The sequence below is a fragment of the Molothrus aeneus genome, chromosome 1, assembly GCF_037042795.1.
Source record: "Molothrus aeneus isolate 106 chromosome 1, BPBGC_Maene_1.0, whole genome shotgun sequence".
Classification (NCBI taxonomy): Eukaryota; Metazoa; Chordata; class Aves; order Passeriformes; family Icteridae; genus Molothrus; species Molothrus aeneus.
In genome coordinates this window covers 144,211,105-144,232,217 of record NC_089646.1, presented here as the reverse complement: position 1 = coordinate 144,232,217, position 21,113 = coordinate 144,211,105, and the positions used below count along the sequence as shown (strand labels likewise).

Below are 21,113 nucleotides of genomic sequence, written 5' to 3'. Positions count from 1 at the left end.
TGTGCTTCTTGGCAGGAAGTGATGGCTTGGGAAAATCTGTTTTGAGATGTTTCTCTGATCTGGTGATGTGTGTTGGTTTTGCCTTATGCATTCGTGGTCTGAGTTCTGTTTTTGTTCTGTTGAGTAGTTCAGAATCAGAGAAACAACTTAAATCAAGTTAATTTTTGGACTTGTCAATGTTTTGATCTGTTGTGTAGCTTTTGCCCTCCTTTACTATTAGGAAAGAAGCAGTAGTTGCATAAACACATAGTTTAGTCTTCTCAACTGGGAGAATTGAAATGAACTTTTCTCCAGCTAAAAATGATGAACAGTTTGGCCTAATCTGAAGTCCATCAGAGGCAGTCAATGACATGTTGTCAAGGAAAGCTAGAGTTTAACTCATACTCCTTATGCTTTATATATTCTCTGTGCTGTCAGGGAAAGTAGCTTGGGAAACTGTAGGCATATGTACTGCTGGCAGTTATGGAATATCCTAAAGATCCAAGATTTTGTTGATTTGTATTTCATGTTAAACATGAGTCCTACCAAGAAGTTAAGCAGGACATCCTTCCGGGATCAGATTTCTTTCAAACCAATGCTGTGCTTCTGATCCTTTCAGAAATCTGTTCCAAATGTGACGTGTCTCTGCACTGTAGCCATTATTTAAGACCTTGCTTTACTAACCTGTTGTCTCAAAGCAAATTTGTGTTAAGTACTGGTCTCACAGATAGTGCTGACAGACTGTTCTGTTTAAATAAAATTGGAAATCACAGTCTTTGTAGTTGTGTCATATTCTCAAAGAAACACAAACTCTAAACTGTATCTTAGTATAAAACTGGTTTAGATTGTGCATGTAACTGAAACAATAATTTTGCAGTACTTGTAAGTGACTTTTTTTCAACTTACAAGGATTTTGATTGCTGACTAACAGCTTTTGGTGCACGTGTGTAAAGATGAGCAGGAAATGATGGCTGTCCCAACTGCATGGCAGCACATTTTGCTGGCTACTGTTTAAGTAACTGACACAGTCCTGTAAAAGGTGTCTGGGGAAATGAAAAAAAAAATTACACTTACCAGCAAATTCTTTTTGCTGTTATCTGTGTTGTACAAGGAAAAATACTTTTTTCTTTTTATCTCAGTTTTCATTAAGCACCACTTGGTTAGACCTGACTTTAGACATCTACATATAAAACTCCCTCATGAGAATGGACTGTATTTTTCTTCCCATGATACAGCTTGAAGTGAGGTTAAGTAGGAGGTCTAGTAGGCCTCAGCTGTATGAAAGATAGGTTAGAAAATAGATAGGTTAGATAGGTATGAGGGCTAGAAAAAAGAGAAGGAAACCAAGCTAAAGCTCAGCTGATAATAAATCTCTGGCATGTAAACTCAGAAGATAAGACAGTCTCACTGTGTAAGTGTTCATGGTGGCAGAGCTGAGTTTTATGGGGAATTTCTGAGTACCTGACAGTCTCTGTGGTGTTGCAGTCTTTAAAGAGTAAAGCCAATGGGAAAGAAACCTTGATTTATTCCGAGGAGTTGGGAGGGCTTGTGTTGAATAAACATGAAAAGTAAAACTGAAATCTGTTTGGGTATGCAACTGTAACATGTTGATTGACTGTCATGCTTTTTGTGTCAAGGGCTGTGTGTGCTTGGGGTTGGAGTTAGGCTGAGGCATTGGTGTGAATGGCAATGCCTTTGGAATTAAAGGTGGTTGAAGTTGCACTTTTAGCTCTAATCTGTAAAGAAGAAAGTTGAGATTCTTTTTAATGGTTAGATGGTGGAAAGGTGTAAGTGTATACAGATATTAAATCCTGAAAGTATTTGACAGGCAGAACTCCTCTGTTGTATCACAGACATTGATGGAATTTTGACTTTGGTGAAAAGACAGGCTGCTACATAACCCATAACTACAGCTGCTTTCTTGGAACCAGTTACATCATTTACAGTATGGCTTTAACTGTGTTCCTGGCATGACAGCCTTCCCCCTCCTGATTTTTATATTTTTTTAAAATTTCCTGCTTGCTCAGAGCTAACCTTTCTGTGCAGTACAGCAATAAAAGATGTGTCTTCCTGCCTCCCCTGGGAGATAATGGGGACTGGTGATAAAGTGGTTAATATTGCCTCCTACCACTACCTCTGTCCAGTTGCTCCTTCTCAGCTTAAATAAATTTGTAGTAGTTCTGTTCAGAGTTTATAGTTCATTATTTTAAATTTCAGTGGTTTTAAGTCTCAAAACCTTCTATCTCAAGGCTTTTCCTCTGACAATATCAGGCTTGTAAAGAAGTAGCAATAATTCTTACTAATCCAATCTCAATAAATGGTTGTCAGTGACAAGTTACTTGTGAGGACCTGAATGCGTTATGTCTGTAACTGTCCTAAGAAATTCCAGCACCCTTCATGCTTTTAGATGTTTTTCAAAGAAAGAAAAAGCTGGTAATTCAGGCCAGTTAACCTTATTTTTGTTGGGAGGAGAAGTGAGCATTTTCAGGTCTGATGACAGAACAGATCTTTAAGGTAGGAGCCACTTACTGTCTTGCAGATACCTTTTATAGGATATCCTCCCATCAAAGTTGTGAAGGCAAATGCTTTAAATAAAAACTTGGAGATAAATTTAATCCTGTGATCTTTGTCACAAGCAATCTTCACTGTCAGAGTAATTCAGGAGTCACATGAGATTGATTGCCCTGATGCCTGCCTTTGAATTCTGTACAGTTGTGCCAGTTTAATATTAGTTTTGTATGTACTTTAGAATTAAATGGGAGACTCCCTTCACCTACAAGGAGGTATTGAATTCATCCTTTTTTTTTTGCCTGCTCATATATGTACCACAAAATTGCCTTAACAGTTTGTGTGCTATCTCCTGAATGAAAGCTTCCAGGGATGGCATTCCTTGATTTTTATCTCTTTTCTGCCATGGAAAAGAACAAACTGCCAAGACTTCTTTGACAATTAAAAATACTCCTCTGCATTTCTTTGTAATTATAGCTACCTAGAGACAGTGTAAATTAAAGTATCTTTAACAGTACATGTACATTAATCTAGACTGACTGCACAGATACTGGGACTTGCTTAACTTCCCCTTTTAGTCAAGTTACAGAGGTAAGCTGAAAGCCTGCCTGCTCTTAACTGTGATACAGTACAGCTGTAAAAATTAATGTTTGGAGTAGTTCCGAGTTAAGAGATTTATAAGAACAAGGCTGGTAGCTGCAGATACTTCTTCATTTTCCCCTCAGGTAAGTGCAAAGTTTATTCATATTTGAATAATTTGCCCAGGGGCTTACTTCCATATACAGAGATTTCTCCCAGACTTGTACTATTTGGCCTGGTCTCTTCTCCTCAAATACTTGTAGGACATTTTTTTTGTCTTTCTTAACTAAGCTGTGGATCTGGAGTTGCTTGCTTTTTAATAGTGTCTGTTTTAGCCTCTGAGTATCAATTCTATAAATAGGGAAAAGTAGACTTGGTTAGAATTTTTGAAAGCGGAAGCAAAGTCTTAAGCGTCAGTCATTTCAGAAGTGCTCATTTTCTATTGAAATATCCAGCTAGGCATTTTTTAAAGAGTAAACAGGCCAAAAGTAAGTTTTTTTTATTCTTCAACACACTAAGGAGAAGGCTGAAAGCTATGAATTTGCATGTTGGGAATGGTGTTTATGGTGTTGACTTTAAACTGTGTTGCAACCCTTGAGTCACATGATTGAATATGCCTGATAACAGTGCTTGCACACCAGAGGAGCCTGGTGAGGGTGAGTGAGCAGGCAGCCTGGTGGCAGATCCAAAGTCATGAACAGTCACATAGGTAATAGAATGTATTAAAGCATTATTAATACTGTCAAAAGATTTCATATGATTTCTGATGAAAGGGGGCAATAGATTCAGGTTAAAACACTAAACTGTTCTGTTGCTCTCTGTAGAACATGTTTCTCTGTGTTAATTTAGGAAGGGTGCTGATGTGGCTGAGTGTAATTTAGAGCAGTTTTTATGTAAAGAGTGCATGATGTTGAGGGTTCTTTGCCTCATGGTTTTTTCTCATTGTAAGTATCTAAAATGTAGTGTAAGATGTGAAATGTATATCCTGTATTTAAGCATTTTATTTACTTACAATGGAAGTAAGCATTTTATTTACTTGCAATGGAAAATTTGACAGCCATAAAATTGATGGTATGAAATATTAATTCAATTTAAGCAAGAAATTTTAGAGCTATCCTTCTTTTGTGGGTGCAAGACAGCAGCTTTGTAGGAATGCAGAGTGCAGTAACTATAAAAGTTTCCTTCAACAGCAGCATTCTAAAGAGTAGAATGTATCAGGTATAAGCCATCTGTATGCTGCTTTCTGGCTGTGTCTCTTTTTCTGTCCCTTTCCCCCAGCCCTTTTTTGTCCCTATCTGGTCTTAAGTACACTTCTTCTCACCTTGTGGATCTTTTGAACTTCCTGTTGCTCTGTGTGTGATGTAATTCTGCCTGAATTTGTGTGCTGAGGAATGGTCCTGTTTGCCATTCCCCTCTGCTCTCGCAGTTACACGTCTCAGAGGAAGTAAAGTCAGTGTTCTGCCTTTGGGCTGGCAGAGTTAGGGCTTATTATGACAAAAAGTAGGAAGAGCTGCAGTTGGAAGGAGGTTGAGAATCACTGCCTTTAAGCAGTAGCTTTTATTGTCTAGTAGAAAAGTTACAGCTCTGTTTTCTGAAATAAATCTGCTTCAGTGGCTTGGCACTACCCCAATGTACCTTTTTGGTACAGTGATCCTTGACATAAGTGAGTGCTGAAGCAGCTCTTTCCCATTCCAGGCAGAGTGCTTGGTGGAAGAAACTAAAAGTCTGTAAAATACTGTTTGATAATTCCTTATGATAATCAAAACTTTGGTAGTGAGTACAAGAGTTTAAGGTAAGGAAGACATTATTTCCTCAGAGTTTATTTTCCTACCACGTGTTGCTCTTGTGGTGCCATGTGTGTGCACAAAGGCAGCACATGAGGGTCCAGAAACTGCCTCAAATACGAGATTTCTCAGTGAATTAGTTCTTGTTATCATTGTTTTCCAGTATTACCCGGATGTGATACCTCTTGGGGCAAGGTCTGTGTGCCTGAAGTTACAGGTCTTGTATCTTCTCTCGTGATACATTGTATTTGCTGGTTTCAGGGTAGGCAGGGGAACACAGCTGCTCATGCCCTCTGCCATCTGTCAGGAATGTGACTTGGAACCAGAGTTAGTGATGCCACTTTTCTGAACTATCCTTGTTTCCTTGCCTGGCTTTTGAGAATGTTTTTCATGGTCTCATGAACTGCTTAATGACTTCTCTGTTTTGTCATAAGCATGGTATTCATGATCACAGAGGATAGTCTGGCTGACTAGCAAAACAAAAAGCTGGTTTTACTTTTCCAGGTGTGGTTTATTCTTTACTAGTTCTATAGACTTGTTATAGATTCTTGTTGTATGAGAGAGGATAGAATTTGTGGATCTTGTAAATGGTCTAAGCACAAATTTCTTTTGCTTGAAGGCTTCTTCCATGGGAGCAGCTTATTCTATAAATTAAATACACTTACTAAACTGCAAATTGTACATTTATGGTCATTTTTCATCTTAGGAAATTGTCCCAGTGCAGGTTCAGTGTTGTTTTTTAAGTATGTTCTAACTACTGGAGGTATTATGACACTCCTCTCTGATAATCCAGCAGTAGCCACTGTTGAAGTTGGTTGATCTGGATGAAACTTTTTTCTCCTCAAGCACATTGTTTAAAATGTGCATCCTTTCCCTTTTTTAAAAATTATTTTTGTTATCTTTGTGAAAGGATAGTCTGATCAGCAGTTTGGAGCACTTGAGTGATTTTATAATTAAAATAGTCTTAATAAAAGATTTTTTTTTAACTATGACATGCGTATTTGAAGTGAAGTTACTGGTTATGTCCAAGATTAGACTGGACTATCTCAAATGATTAGTTAACTTCTTACTGTCTGTCAGGCCTTAACTTAAAGGCTTAAGAAGCTCAAATTTTCAGCAGTAAAACAGTAACTTCCATTATTTTTCAGGCTGATGGATGAAAGTTTAACATGAATATCTGTGCTGGATTGGAGTGCAGTTTCTGATTTTTGGAGTCTGTATTGCTTCAGCAACTTTTGTCTGTAATGTGATATAGTGCAGAGATTTTGGGGGTATTCTGCGTGTGTGCTTCACATAGAGTATCCTCACTGACTGCCTGGGAGTCACTAAACAGCCTCTTCTGTGCTTATGCCTTTATCCATTGCTGCCCTACCAGCTCTTGCTGTAGCAGAATTCAGAGACAACACACCTGGCTAAAGTCCTTCTCTTAGTGTCGAATGTTTGGCCTTATCATGAGGGAAGATAAGATAAGGAACTGAGGTATGGCAGTGTTAATTACCTGGAAGCAAATAGGAAGTCATAGTAAAAAGCAGGGATCAAATGCATATTTCTCTAGTTACTGCAGCAACTGGACTGAGTTTCTGTAGCTGAATGACTCCTCATAAAACATGTTTATAAGATAGAAGCAAAGTTAGTAATAGGATATGGGACTCCTTTAGTTTGTCTGCAGTGATACATTAACTGAAAGTACATGCAAGTGAAACCTTTTCGTACTTTCAGATCTGGAAGATCTTAGTCATTGTTGGTGGCTTTGTTTTTAATATTGTTTTTGCTGATACTTGTATTTTTAAGAAAATAACAATTTGCACAAAAATTAGATGGAGGCCCTGAAGGCCATTTCTAGATTTGAGTGACACAACAATGAATGAGTTAATATTTGTCCTGTTACTAAATTATTGAAAGCCGGATTATTTTTTATTTAAAGACAAGAAAACTACTGGAAGCCTCTTGTTCATGCAAAGGGGTTTTGCACTGCTCTTTGTGAAGTCAGCCCTCTTTTTGTTAGTGAGCTTTCTTTGGTGCTTATGACAATACCATTAGGCAAAAGAAATTTTCTAGTTCAGTCACAGTGAGAAGCATATCTTTGTTAACAAGATTTGTCCTTATGTAAGTCTTCATACTTCCTCTGTCTTGTTTTTGTCATATTCCAGTATTCAGAGATTGCTGGAAAATGTCTGTTGTTGGAAAGGTCCTGCTATAAGAGATTTCTGCTATAAGAACACCCATAAATCATCCAGTTCTCTGGCAGTGTCTTTGCCACATGAGATGTCCCTGATAAATTGTGTGAGTTCATGAATGGCAATACAAATAATTCCATAGTAGGTAATGTTTGTTTTAGCCCATGCTGGGCATGGTGACCCTCAAACTAAACATTGTGAAAGTTAACTAGCTTTACTTACTCTGAGACTCCTGAGAGAGATATAGGAGCTTTCTGCAGTTGCACTGAGCAAGGCCAACAAGGCTCAGTCAGTCCTGTTAGAGCAGATGATTTAACTTTTCTGAGTGCTCCTAATTGTCTGTGTGTGTAGCCTTCTTCTGTCAGCAGCCAGACACATATATGGTGTGCAATTAACTTTTGCATCTGTACTAAATCCAACACACCCTCTAGGCACTGAATCACAGTCCTTGGACAGAGGAGCACTGCAGCACCATGTGATGGATGCAGCTCCTTGCTGGAGTTCCACATCCATGCTGTGTGTGCTTCCCTTTGTACCTCTCCAGGCTGGAGCTCGTGCTGGCTTCCAGCACACAGTTCCTGTCACACTCATCGCATTCCTGCCCTTCTGAGGAGCTCTGGAGCCTCTGCCTTAGGTTTGGTTGAACATTAACCTCGTGTGTGGTGCTAAAGGGCCCTGTGGCTTTCTCATGGAGGAGAGCCTGAAGCACATTCTGCCTGTAGAGCAACTCTCTCATCACATGGTTTGATGGAGTCCCTGATCTAAATTTGGAGATTGTAGAAGCCAGGCACCGTAATTTCAAGTCTGGTTACACATACTAGTACAATTTATCCCTGGTTTTCAGTGATTTCAGGACTTTCTTAAGGATGCTTGAAGTGCTTGTACTGATGATACTCTTGTTGAATGTGCTGGCATCTGCCTGAAATTAGTGGTAATTGGATGAAGGGAAACTGCTACCTATGCATGTCTGTTGTTGGAGTTTTACTTAAATACAGCAATTTCATGTCTGCCAGAATTATGCTAGCCCTGATTTCACAGTTTTGTGTGATACAGTTCCTTTTCTTCATGTATGGATTTAAGTTAGGTTTTTGGCTGTATTCTTCATGGAAAGTGGTTCTTCAGAATCTGTTAGTCTGAAGTAAGTCTTTCTAGCCTTAGAATAGCAAAAAAGCTTTGTAGTGTGACACATCTCTAAATAAAAAAAAATTGTTTAGTTTTTTGGGGTTTTTTTAATTCTTATTTGACTTCTGTTCCACGGTAAAGTTTGATTTCAAAGCATGAACTAACTGCCTTGCTGCAATCTCTAGAACATGTGTATGAATATGTGAACATTGGAGTTTGTAATTTTGCTTAAGCAGAAAGACTTGTTCTTGAATGCTTCCTTTGTTACTCCAAATACAGGGTAATATAGAAAAAATTGTTGTGCTCCTGTTTTGACTGAGGTTGTAGCTTCCACATTAAATGTAGGAAAAATGCCTCTGGAGATGATGGCATCTACAAGTACCCTTTGAACAAAGATCTTGTGCTATCTCAGTACAATACAGTACATGAGAGGATGTGGGAGTGTAAGAATGGCTTGAAAATTCATCAGATTTCCTGTTGCAGAAACAGGAGTCCAGTTGCCTTTAATGTCTTGGTAGTGAGAAGCGGATGTAAAAGCTGAGAGTCAACAGACAACCTTGTCAGAGTGAGACTTTCTACTCAAGGTCTCAAACATAAGCTTTGTAGTTTCATTTTTTTTTCTTTTTTTAACAAATATTGGATCCTGAAAAGATCATTCAGACTGCTTAAGCTAAGAGCTTAAACTATTTACTCATCAGATAAAGTTAGGTACTGTAAACATCACTAAGAGCTGCAACTAATGCCTGCCTCTCTGTGGACTAGATAACAAGCTTGTCTAAATCCAGCTGATTAGAAAATAGGGAGAAAAAGGATATATTGACCAACCACCCAGAGTAAGGGCTTCATAGCATCCTTCCTAGGTTGTCTTCCCCTTTCAGAATTTTTAAATTACAGCCTTGTTGGCATAATGATGGGTAGAAGGGATACCTGACTCTACCCTCTATTTAAGGACTCTTAAATTGATTGTTTGCCTGAGGGCCAGGCTCGTGCCTCCCTCCCAGCTGAAGCTGGAACACTTTCTAAGTAAGAATATGAAGGACCCTGAAGCTGGGACATGTTATGAAAAGGGGCTTCAGGTGTGTATCCAGGAAAGACTAAGCACAACAGAGCCTAGTGAGAAGGAATTTTTATGGAGTGGGAAAGTCTTTTGTGTTTAATCTTTACTTAGGACAGATCTCTGTCCAAGGGAGATCTTAAACTGATCTTGCAGTTAGGATATGCAGCTTCTATCCTATAATCACAAGCCTTAACTTACTGAAGAGTTTGTGTAGCTTGCTCTTAACTGTAACAATTAAAAGCTCTTAGAAAGCAGAACTGGTCCACTGGCTCTGGTTACAGGAGGATCTTCTTTCATTGTGCCTCTGTAGGCAGTAGAACAAAGCAGGACTGATCTGATGATCAGTCCATGTGTCAATTCCTGATTTCTATAATGTCATTCAGTGCCTTGGTTGAGTGTTGTGTATCCAAGGAGAAAACACTAACTGAGATCTGAGGTCAAAAAATTTGTGGCATCTGTACTTGAGAGTGAAGAAATATTCCAGGTTGTGCCTTGTGCCTGTTTCTCTGTATAGCAAAAAGGTTTTATGACAAAAGAACTGCTCCTGACATTCATTATAAGAATTACCAGACTTTCTGCAAGGACTCTGCACTTTTGACCAAGTTTCTGTAAGTTACATTCTATGAAATTAATTGTCCTCCTTCTTTGTATTTATCAAGAACATGCTCTCATTAGAAATAGGAAAAGATTAGTCCTGTCTCAGTCTGTCTGTATGTACTTGCCCTTTTCACCCTGCTATGGAAACCTGCTCCATTCCTAATCTGGACAACATGTCATCTGTGTCCTGCCTCTTCATCTCTGAGTTGAGTCACTCTAGGACTTGAGTCACTCTCAGAAAAGTAGATCTGTTTCAAAAGGGAACTGCAGAAAACACTCAATGTGTTATTTCATGTCTGGCATCAAATATATTCTTCTCCGCTCACAGTTAAACTTTAATCCTGTCTAATATAAGAGTATTCAAATGATTGGCATATTTACTGCTTCCACATTTGTCTTTGAAACAGAGGCATATGCTTATTGTATGGCTAAATAGAATAAGTATTTAGCAGTTTCAGTTTAGTTGTTTTTTTTACGTAAGAGCTATTTTCTTATTGCTGCATTTGTAGTAAATGCAGATATAGGTTCCTGAGCTCCAAGAAGCTGAGTAAATTAGGGCTTGAAGGTCAGTAATAGTCTGGTGAGAGTCAGAACTTCTGCAGTGTGAGCAAAGTCTACTGGAATTGGAGCATATACTATTTCCAGTTGTAATTAATAAATAATAAAACAAAAAGTGATAAGGATAGTCATCTACTAAATGTCAGTCCTTCTGTAAGACTTAGTTATTTTGAAAACCTGAATTTTTAAGGGAAGTTGCTAAACTGTGCCACAGTACTGAGCTTGAAGTACCAAATCCAGTGTTTGAAAGCTGCAATATTGCACTGACAGGAGAAAGTGTTCACAATTGGAAATCCTTTATATGACTTTGGTGTAATTATTGGAGGAAAAGCTGGTCAGTGTTCTGTTTGGTAAATTGCACTTCAGAGAATACATTGTGTTGGGCTGATAGTACTTTAAACCTCTGCCAAATGTTTGCCATAGGACAAGGGAAGGTTATGTATGTTTTCCATCTCTGTCTTTGCAACTCTTAGTTAACTGGGTGATCCTAATTTACTCTCAAAATTAGCTTCTAGAAGTACATTTTTAACCATAGTGGTTTTGCAGCTCAAACCTGTAAGGACTAGCATGCTTAAGTCCTGTAACTCATGCTGTTCTGATGAATGAAAAAAAAGGAATACTTAGCTGTTGAAAATGGTGTCACTAGAGTGCTCCAGTGTTACATGGAAGCAGAGCTGCAGGCTTCTGGAGGCAAATAGTTTTAACCTTGGAATGTGTCTTTGCATCAGTGTTATTAACTGTATGATGTACAGTTGAAGCTCAAACTATTGAGTTTTAGTGTAATTATTTGATCTTAAACACTTGGTTTCATTTCTGTCCTGGAAATAAAAGGAATGACAGCTTACTTTCTCAGCTGTGCAGAAGTGAATAATAGGGGATTTTTGAATAGTTCTCAGACTACCAATTCCTCAAATCACAGGAGAATTTCCTCTTTCAACTGAAAATTAAAGTTTTGGCAAAATATATTCATAAGGGAAAAAAAGTAGCCTGTATCATTTTAGCAGGATATAAAATTCTCAAGTTTTCTTGTTGTGGACCTGTTAGTGAGTTCTGGTATTTTTATGTTTTCCTGTTTTTGTGGCACACTGGTTTTGTTGCTTTCTGCCTCTTTTTTGACTTAGCTATTTACTATGAAGAGTGGCCTGCCAGAAGCTCTGCAGGGGTTATTTTGACTGCTCAATGTGTGTGCTGTCTTAGTCTGACACCAGAATGGTTTGTAAGCTACCATAAGCCTTCTGACACTTAGTTATCTTTATGGATCTTTATGGCTTATTTTTTCTTCAGCTCATTTTGTATACTCTGAAACATACATGCATTTCAGATGTGTCTTAGGATGGGCTGTTGTATCTAGCAGTCTGTTGTGATCTGTGTTAGGGAGGATACATCACCTTAAATCCACATTACTGTCTCCTGTGCTTTCTCTGTTTTGGACTAAGCAAAATCAAGTGCAGTCAAAGATGATGTGTGTTATGTGATTTTTAAATGTGGTTTATATCTATACAACAGTATACAGGCTAGGTGGAGGTACTACTAAATGGAATTCAGAGAAAGCTTTTGAGCTGAAATAGCCTGCATGTTAAGTTGTGAAATCTACATTTGCCTGGACTTTTGAAGATGCTATGTAGATTACCAAATAAAGAGGAAATGAAATGGCACCTGAGGCTGCCCCACATGGTCACTTCAGTAGTGTCCTTGGGATGTGATTGTGTGACTGGAGCAAGGCAGAGACCTGGAGTGTGGGCTATTGGGTCAGCAGTTGAAAGTTTGGGCAGAATTCAAGGACAGAGTGGCCTCTGCATCTGTTTCCCTCTGCATCTCAGCCCTGAGTCATTCCTCTTACCTGCTTGTGAAGACATGTAGCCAGTTCTGACACGGGTCTTACATGGGCTGTAAGGATCAGTCTTGCTTTAATGGTGGCAAGGACTGAAAAATTATTTAACTTGAAGCTCTATGTAGACACTGCTATATCTGACAATAACTGCCTGTTTTGCCTCAGTATTTCAGCAAACTGTCTTGGATGGAATGCCCTGAATCCCTCAGTAAAACCAGCTAAGCCCTGTGTTAGTGGCTTTACCCTTTGCTCCTGAGGACCTAGCCATTAATAAGTTTCTCAGAAGTTTTCTTCCTTGTAGCTCAAATGAGTGTGAAACTTGGAGGCTTGAGAAGCACTTGCTGTGCTTCTGCCTGTTGAAACATGTACCCAGGGAAAAGCAAACACTGCCATTCACAGAAGGCTTTTTGCATCTTTATGGTTAATGGTCTTCTTAAGCATAAATTTTGTATGGAGAACAAGATTTAATCAGGTGCTGTGCTAATTCCACCTTCCCCTTAAGTGACAAAACTAATGAAGTAAGGGATGGTCGCTTACATCAAGAGGTGAAGTCTCCCGAATTTAGCAGGAACAAGTGGGTTTATTGTCTGCTTCCTTCTTTTGAATTCATCATCCTACAAAGCTATGCCAGCACAGTTTGTGGAGGGCAGGGAAGGATATCTCCTGGGAATGAGCTTTCTCTTTTGTTGTTCACCTGCTATTCTCATTAGCCTGTCAAAGAAACAGTGTTAATTTACTCCACAAAGGTCTATTGAAGTAAAGAAAATTAGTTTGTGAACAAATCTTGTCTGTAAACTAAGATGGCAGCTAACTTGGTTTTTCTCAGCTATGCTATTTATACTGTAGCTTACAGTTTGAGGATGTGTTATTTAAAAAGAAAAATAAATCTCTCTTGACAGGTTTTATGGCCTGAATGGGATTAATCTAGATCATATATAAGGAAATGTTGTAGAGCTGTAGAGATCTTCCAAAGGGGCCATGTTTTCTGCAGCTTTTTTCTGCGTGTGCTCCTCCTTCAGCAGGCTTGTCCTTGCTGTGTGCAGTGCTCCTGTGCAGCAGCCTCCTTCTTCTCCAGCTCCTCCTATCACACCAGGCTTCATTCTTTGCCCTGTGCTGGCAGATGATCTACTTCCAGTGCTTTTCTGGATGTTTCCATTATCTCTTCAATCCACTGTAACATGGCAGTTCTGCCAGGTGGGATTCTCCCATCCAGAATTGCCCCACAGCTGTTGCTGCTGGCGCTGGCTTCCCTTTCTCCTGAAGCCAGGCTGCAGGAAGGGCTTGTCAGGGAGGAGGAACAGCACAGGAAATGCTGAGCAGCCAAGAGTGGGAGCAGTGCAGGACTGGAGAGGGCAGAAGGGTCTCCAGTGAGCTTAGGTATTCTTTTCAGTAAACCAAAATCCTGCTTGTGATTTCAGTAGTTACAAGGAGATTTAACCATTCGAATTTGTCAACGTGATGCCATGTGTCCTGAGAGTGGAACAGCAGAAATATAACAATTTTCCTGTTTAATGAAATGATCAATCATGCTTGAAAAAAAATCCATTTTTGGTACTGAATAAGAAGCTTTTCATACTGCAGTGTAGCAGGGTAGAAGGAAGTGTTTTTGATTAAGTGTATTGAAGGAACTTGTTGAGTTTCTTAAATGGTCACTCGGGCAGCAAGACTTTCATTTCTGTTATGGACTGTAGGCAGTGCTAGAACTGCTATGCTGTGCACTTGCCAGGCAGCATGAATGAAAGGATCTTATGGCTTCCATTCAGTTTATAAGATAATTGTTAACCTATACAGTTGTCTGGCAAGAGGTCCATGAATGAAGGGGACTGAACAGAGTGGTGGAACAATTGTTTAAACAAAGCCTATGCATTAATGGAGTGAATGTGCTTTGGGTGATTTTTAGATTTCCCCTTCTGCAAGAAAGAGAAATAGTGCTTCTTACAACATTTGCAGGAAAAAAAACCCAAAACACCAACATACTAACTTGACAGGCAGTTGCTTATCTTAGGTACTGCCTTGATACAAATTGGCAAAAGTTATCATTAGTTAATATTACTCTTTTTTGGTTTTGCTTTTCAGCTGTCTGTTGCAATTATTTGCTTCGATGTAGCTGTGAATAGAATCCCTTGGTTTTATTTGGCATAGTATCTTTGAGTCCTTGCCTTTTCTTCTAGCTGTGCTCCTCAGGTTGCAGGTTTTTCCTTTGCAGAGAGGGCAGGAGGCAATGGGTGGCATCTTTTGGATGGTAGTTTTCACTGTGACTAAAATCATTCCCCAGCCTCAATACTTTATAACTCTTCCCTCCACCCTTCCCAAACTGGGGCGGATCAGTAATGTTATGGTGTTTGTGATTATATATTTAACTGCAAAGCAACATATTTTTGTTAAATGCCCATTAATCAGGATTACCTGATGTAAGAGGAACTGCTGATAGCTGATTAAATACAAATTAATGCTGAATATTTCATGCCTTTTCAGCTGGATTTGAAATGACATGACAGGGATTTTATATTTCTAAACCAAGTTTGTGCTAAAAACAGACATGTTGCAGAATATGCTTGACTTGGCTTTAAGAAGCAGAAAGAGAATTGGAAGACAAAATGGGAAGATCACTCTTTAAAAGAAACTTTGAGATGTGAGATACTAAAAAGAAGGATTCTGGTGCTAGGAATACCTTTTGCAGGAGCAGCAGTGTTTTTTCTGGATACAATTTAAGTGATAACACTTAAGTACTTAAACACTTAAGTATTTAAATTAGCTGAAATCCTTGAAAGAGAAGCAGCCTACAAAACCCCAAAGGGCAAAGATTTATGAGCCTTTCACCACAACAGAAAGGTATCAGTTCTGGGCAGTTCATCACCCATTTACTGTACTAAAAAAGGTAGGCTGCTTGCTATATAAATCTTCTCCAAATGAGCTGAAATACCCTCCAAGTGCTTGCAGTGGAATCTCAGTGCTGCATTTCCATAGGAAATGCTGTTTTGTCTGAGCATACAAATACTGATTTTTCTAAACCAGAAGCTTAATTTTGAAGCAGAAAAATCCTAGTAATCCTAGAGAAGTTCAGATAAGTAAAAACTTCCATTGATGGCATTTTTCTTTAACTGATGAAAACCATAGCAATCAAGTGCTTTTCCCTGTGTGCATTATATGTGGCACTGTAAATAAAGCTTGAACTGAGACCTACTTTTTTCTGCTGCAATTATGTGTAACTCAGCTCTGTAATGCAGAGATGTAATGCTCTATTTTTTGTGCTGTAACTATATGTAACTTGGTAATGCTGAGCTGCAATGCTCTATTTCTGATGCTTGTGATTATGGCTAGCTAATAGCCTTACTGACTCACAGAAGAGGTTGTAAGGATGCTTCTCTGTTTGCTTGTAATGTCAATTCCATAAAATCACCAAGTGTTTTTGAATTCTGCATGTCTCATTTGCATTCCTAAAGGATTATGTAGGTTCCTTGGCACTGCAGGATTAACTTTGATTTACCCCTGGCACTGGTTTATGTGATTGAAATACCATGTATTGTTTATGTTTAATGGGGTTCTTCTGTTCTTTCAGATTGTGAGGACGAGCTGCTGCATCAATAATCTGAAGAAGGGAGTTCTCTGTTAAGACTGCAAGAAGATACTACTAACTGGTAAACACTTGCTTGGGTTTCTTTGCTTGTACAATATTTCTTTGTTTTCCATAATATTTTAGGCCAAGGAGTACAAAGTATTTTGATCTGTTGAAAGCAGGTAGTTCATGCAACATTTTTTCTTGCTAACTGTCTGTAGCTCACCAGACAAAAGACTCAGTAGCAGTGGATAATGTGTGGGCATTTAAATTGGAATACAAATTGATTAAATTCCTGGTCTCTCAGTGGAAGAAAAAAGACTGTTTTGTTTTTTTTTTCCTGTAATGACATGTTAGACATAGTCTGTTTGCTTTTTTAGCTGAGACAAATACAATGTGTCTGTACTGTGTTCTGTATAAATACTATTTGAAGTGTGATAGTGCAAACAGTGTAACTTGACATATAGTGCTTCTGAGTCTGTAGAGAGACAAAGGGAAGCCTTAACAGAAGTCCACATGCTTTGGAAGATGCCATTAATGTGCTTGTAGTTATTCAATGGATGTTTGTTGAGGCCTAATTTTCACAGAGAATAATGTATGATAATAAAAGTAAGGATGTCTTGTGATTCCCAGACACACCAAGTCATGTGCAGGCTGCTTTTGGGTACAGAACAATAATAGGATCATCAGTGAGGAGCTATGACCACTTAATAGCAGTTTGCCAGTCCTTGAATTAAGAAGATGTTGAGCTAGAGTATTACACAGCAATCACAAGGAAACCTGAGAATTTAGGACATTGGAATGTCTTGACATAGGTAAATCATGGGCACATTGATAGTTGGTACCAGAGTTACAGCTCACTTCTCAATTACTTAATATTGTAGATGAAGTAGCAGTTTTCCTCTGTAATTATACCTTTCTATACAAGAAATTATACCTTCCATCAAGCTTGGATCTCACCTTTCTGTTTACTGCTGCCACTTGAGCTGCAGGGCTCATTAAATTTGTGTTGAGAGGGTTCTTTGCCCAAATGGGGTGATGTGGCTGGGTTCAAGGAAGAACATGGAAAGAAACACATCCTAGCCAAGAAGAAAACATTAAGCTTTCATGACTTAAGCATTTACAGATGCTTTATTAATCTTCACTTGCCAGTTCATTTGCCTAAATTTTATAAGCAGTCAAGGATAACTTTATAAAGTTCTTTTGTGTAGCTGTTGCAGAGAATATTAAAATGCTTGGTTTGGTTACTCTGCCAAACCTAGATTAATGATAGGAAAGTTTTGAAAGCTTACAGTAGTCAGCAATGTGCATCTGTCAGAATGACATAGTAAAAACAAAGTTGTTTTAGTTTTTTTTAATATAAAGATGACTTTCATAGTACAGCTATTTTTGAGCGATAATTTCAAGAGTTTTGATGCCTGTAAAATTGTAGTTCCTGAAGCTAAAATACATATGAGACTCATTCCTAAATACTGGGTTTGGAAGTGTATGACCTTCAGCTTTTAGGAGAAAAAACCTCTGGCATGTAGTGTGCCACCATTTGAGGTACCAAAGCACTGTAGTGCCACCATAAGTTTTGAACCACATTATCATTATCTGATAGTAACTTTTAGGATAATACTTTGTATTATCCTGATTGTATATGATGCGAATAAGTAATGTGTGTCTTTCACTGAATTTGGGTGCATAGCTTGCTCTGTACAGAAGACTGAAAAGCTCATTAGTCTAGAATTGAAGTCTTCTGTCTTTTTCCCTACTTTGGCTTCATTTTCCAGCCCATCATCTCCCCATCTCTCTTGGAGAGAGAAGTTTAACAGGATGGTCATGCTGAGTGAAACTGGGTAGTTCTATGAAGTAGTTCTTTGTCTGCAGCTGTGGTAAAGTATTTATCTTAATTCAGTATTTCCTTTAGGATCAGTAAGTCTTTTTTAGCTTGGGGTAGTGCTGCACAAACTTGGTTTCACTGTTTCCAGCAGTAACTTTGTTTTGGAAAGGCAGGAGCTGAGAGCCTGCTGAGCTCTACTGTGTTTTAGACCTGACCCAGGTTCTCAGCACAGGCCCCCAGCTCTGGGACTGTGCTGGAAAGAGAATGTGATACTTGGGTGCTGCATCCCTTGGGGCAGTGCCTGTGTCTGGGTCTTGCATGACTGGTGCCAAGATAAAAATTCTAACCCAGCTGGTCCTTGATGTGGTGCAGACCAGCCCAAATGGTTGTGGAAGATGTGCATGCCCATTTTATCCAGGTGGTGTTTCTTTTGCTTATGATGTTTCAACTGTCCATTATCACAGCCACTGAAGGATGAGTAACATTTCAGTGTTTGCCCTATTTTTCTTGTATTAGCTGTTCTTTTTCATTATGCTAACTTGTATGGGATTATTTTTCCAGAATATCAGTTGTTCAGAAAAGATCTTAATAATTGTCTTCTGCTTTCACATATAATCTCTGATAATTATTCACTCTCATTTTAGTGTTATCTCTTACATGCAGCTTGAACTTGTCTGCATGCTTGAAGATTTAAAAATCTTTCCATGCAACATAGAATTGTTCCCCTGTAATGATGATGAAGAGATGTTTTGAGCAAACTGATTAACATGTTGTGAAGTCTCTGTTCCAGTACTGATATTGTGGGTGGATTAACAGGTTTTTCATTTATGCTAATTTTAATAAATATGAAAACACCTTCAGTATTACGTTTACAAAGTGAAAGCAAATGCATACCTGCCATTTTCTTATTAATTTTGTGAACTCTTTGTTGTGGCTTGTATAGCTCTTATGAAAGTAACATTTGTCTGGCTGACACATCTTTAAATGTTTTGCTTCCTCCTGTGAAGAATCTTTAAAAACTTCTTCAGTAACAATGTCAGTCTTTTCGTGCAAATCCCTTGATATGTGTTAAACTTAAAAAGAGAGGGAATATTTGTTGTCTTTACACCTGTGTGTGTAAAAAAGGGTTTGAGGTGAAGGATCTCATGCAGAAGAGATACCGTATTTGAGTAAGGCCCTATTCCATGTGTTTACAGAATTCTGTTTGATTTTGACTGGTGGGAAAGTTTATATGAAGTCAAACATGCTGCAAGAAATATAAAGCTTGGTTCTGTTTTGTTTTGCTCAGTGCTAAATGTTTTCTCTGTTAGATAAGGAAATAGGTTTTATAAATGTGTAGCTTTTAATGGCTCCTTTCAGAAAGGTTTGTTTGTTTGTTTGTTTGTTTGTTTGAGGAAACCTATGTAACCAACACAGAAAGTGGTGACATTACAAATATTTCTAAAAGCTTTCAGTGCAAAGCCCACCAGATACCAACAGCAGGGTAACGTGGGAATATCAGGGATAAAAGAAGAACCTGCCACAGTGATGTTATAGAATGTAAATATGTTAAGAAAAATTGTCTTTCTGACAACGGAAACCACTTGTACTTCCCATTTGTGCCACAACTTAATCTCCTTTGATATTGGTGCTCTAAATATATTGTTGTAGGTTTGTCTGTAAATTCAGCAGAGCCTCTTGAATTGATTTCTCATTCATGTAAAAGTGGGTTTGTGTTAAAAGGCTCTTAGTACATGGAGGTTAAGTACTTGTTGTGATTTTGACACTCAAGATAATGTGGTAGAAATTCTGATCATGATACTGATATTCTACCAGCATGCATTTATTTTGCATTAATGGTGGTGTCTAAGGCAAAAAAAGAGGAATGGCTGAATTGTTTTAGGCTGAACTGAGCTGTCTTGTACTTATTTGCTGTATTTTCTCTTGGAGTTTGTTTACTGTGCCTCGCTGCAATAGCACAGGAGTAGATTGAGGTGTTAGAAGCTTTTATAAAGTGCTGTGGTTTTTAAAGTTTAATAGTGTTTATTACCAATGTAAATAATGTGCCTGTGCTGAGGGAACATAATGTGGTATCTTTTTTTCCACAGTAGATGTAAGTAAGTTAAACCTTGAACAAAGATTGTAGTAATCTGCAGATGATCAGTGACAAGGCTTTTTCGGTGGAATCAAGTGGAATTCAGTGTGGAGCTCTTCCAAAATATCTTTCCTTTACATGTAGTAGTCCTACTGCAGCAGTTAATAGAGTAGTTTAAAAATAAGTGAGTTTTGAATTTGGTTTAAAGACTTATTTAGTAAACTGTGCTCTGCTTGAGACTTCAGCCATGCTGGTTTGTTTATGAAGGTAAAGCTGCTATTTTTCTTTACCTGTAAATAGTTGCTCAGAACAACATGAACTGTTTAATTCTGTTTGTCCAATGAGCCTTCAAATCAAAGGCATTAATTTAAGGGTTGTTTTGACTTTTTGAAAAGTCACTTTTAAACAGGGGAGCAAAATATATAAACTTTTCTCATCAGAAAGACATTTGACCTGAAAAGCTGTGCTTGTTGAGACAGGTGACTATGGAGGTTCATATTCAGTTTTATGCAGTCTGTTCTATTAGGTTAAGGTCAGATGTTGCTTATTTCACTTCCTGACTTAGAGAAGAACTCTAAAATACTTATTAAAGGACAATTCTAAGTTTTGTGGAGAGAGGGTTAGTTTTTTTTAACTCTGTAAGCACTTGAACTATAGACCTAAAGTCCTTTAGTTCTTGTTAGTGTTCAGCTTACTGCTTGACCACATAACTGCAGATCTATTATTTAGAATCACAGAATGTCTCAAGTTGGAAAGGACCCACACAGATCTTCAAGTTCAGCTCTCTGCTCCTTTCAGGACTCCCTACCACTAAATCATAGGACTCAAGAGCATTGTCCAGATGCTTCTTGAGCTCTGTCAGGCTTGGTGCCATGACCAGTTCCCTGGGAGCCTGTTCCAGTGACCAGACACCCCCTCAGTGAAGATTTCCTTAATGTCCCATCTGAACTGCCTCTGATGCAGCTTGCCTTCCTTTAGGTGATCATGGAATTAATTTGAGAAATTATTGAAAAGAAATATTGTGCAGCTGCTGAGACTCAGTGCCATTAAATTGCAATGCAGGAATTAAGACCTTGTTGTATAGCTGCTGTTTTTTTGGTTTATTTTCCTGCCTGTTGGACAAAGCTGTTGAATACACACAACAGTCCCTAGGAACTGAACCTGGGCATTCCCATATTATCTCTCTCATGTTTGTTACCCTGTATTCTGTAATTCTTGTGTTTTTCCATCTCACATGCTACCCAATAAACATTTGAGATCCCAGGTTAAAATATCATGGTTAGATTCTTCCTTTCTGGACAGCTAATGATTGATACAATTGCTTTTAGTATTCTAATAATCCATGTTTTTACTAGAATGATTTCAAAACTGTATTACTGCAATGTATAGCTGATTGGAAAAGCTTCTTCATACCCTGCCCTCTTCTGTTTTCTAAGTGTAGCTGCAAAAATTATTGCAAATATTTG

General features: G+C 38.4%; 1 protein-coding gene across 3 annotated transcripts in view; it reads left to right on the top strand.

Annotated features, from left to right (window-relative positions):
• The window catches only part of CYRIB (CYFIP related Rac1 interactor B), a 96,787-nt gene that overhangs the window by 38,679 nt on the left and 36,995 nt on the right, over positions 1-21,113 (top strand). For all 3 annotated transcript variants that reach the window (XM_066566406.1, XM_066566424.1, XM_066566415.1), the window contains exon 2: positions 15,752-15,830. The gene's annotated coding sequence lies outside the window, so the exon portion shown is untranslated. The remainder of the gene's footprint in view (positions 1-15,751; positions 15,831-21,113) is intronic.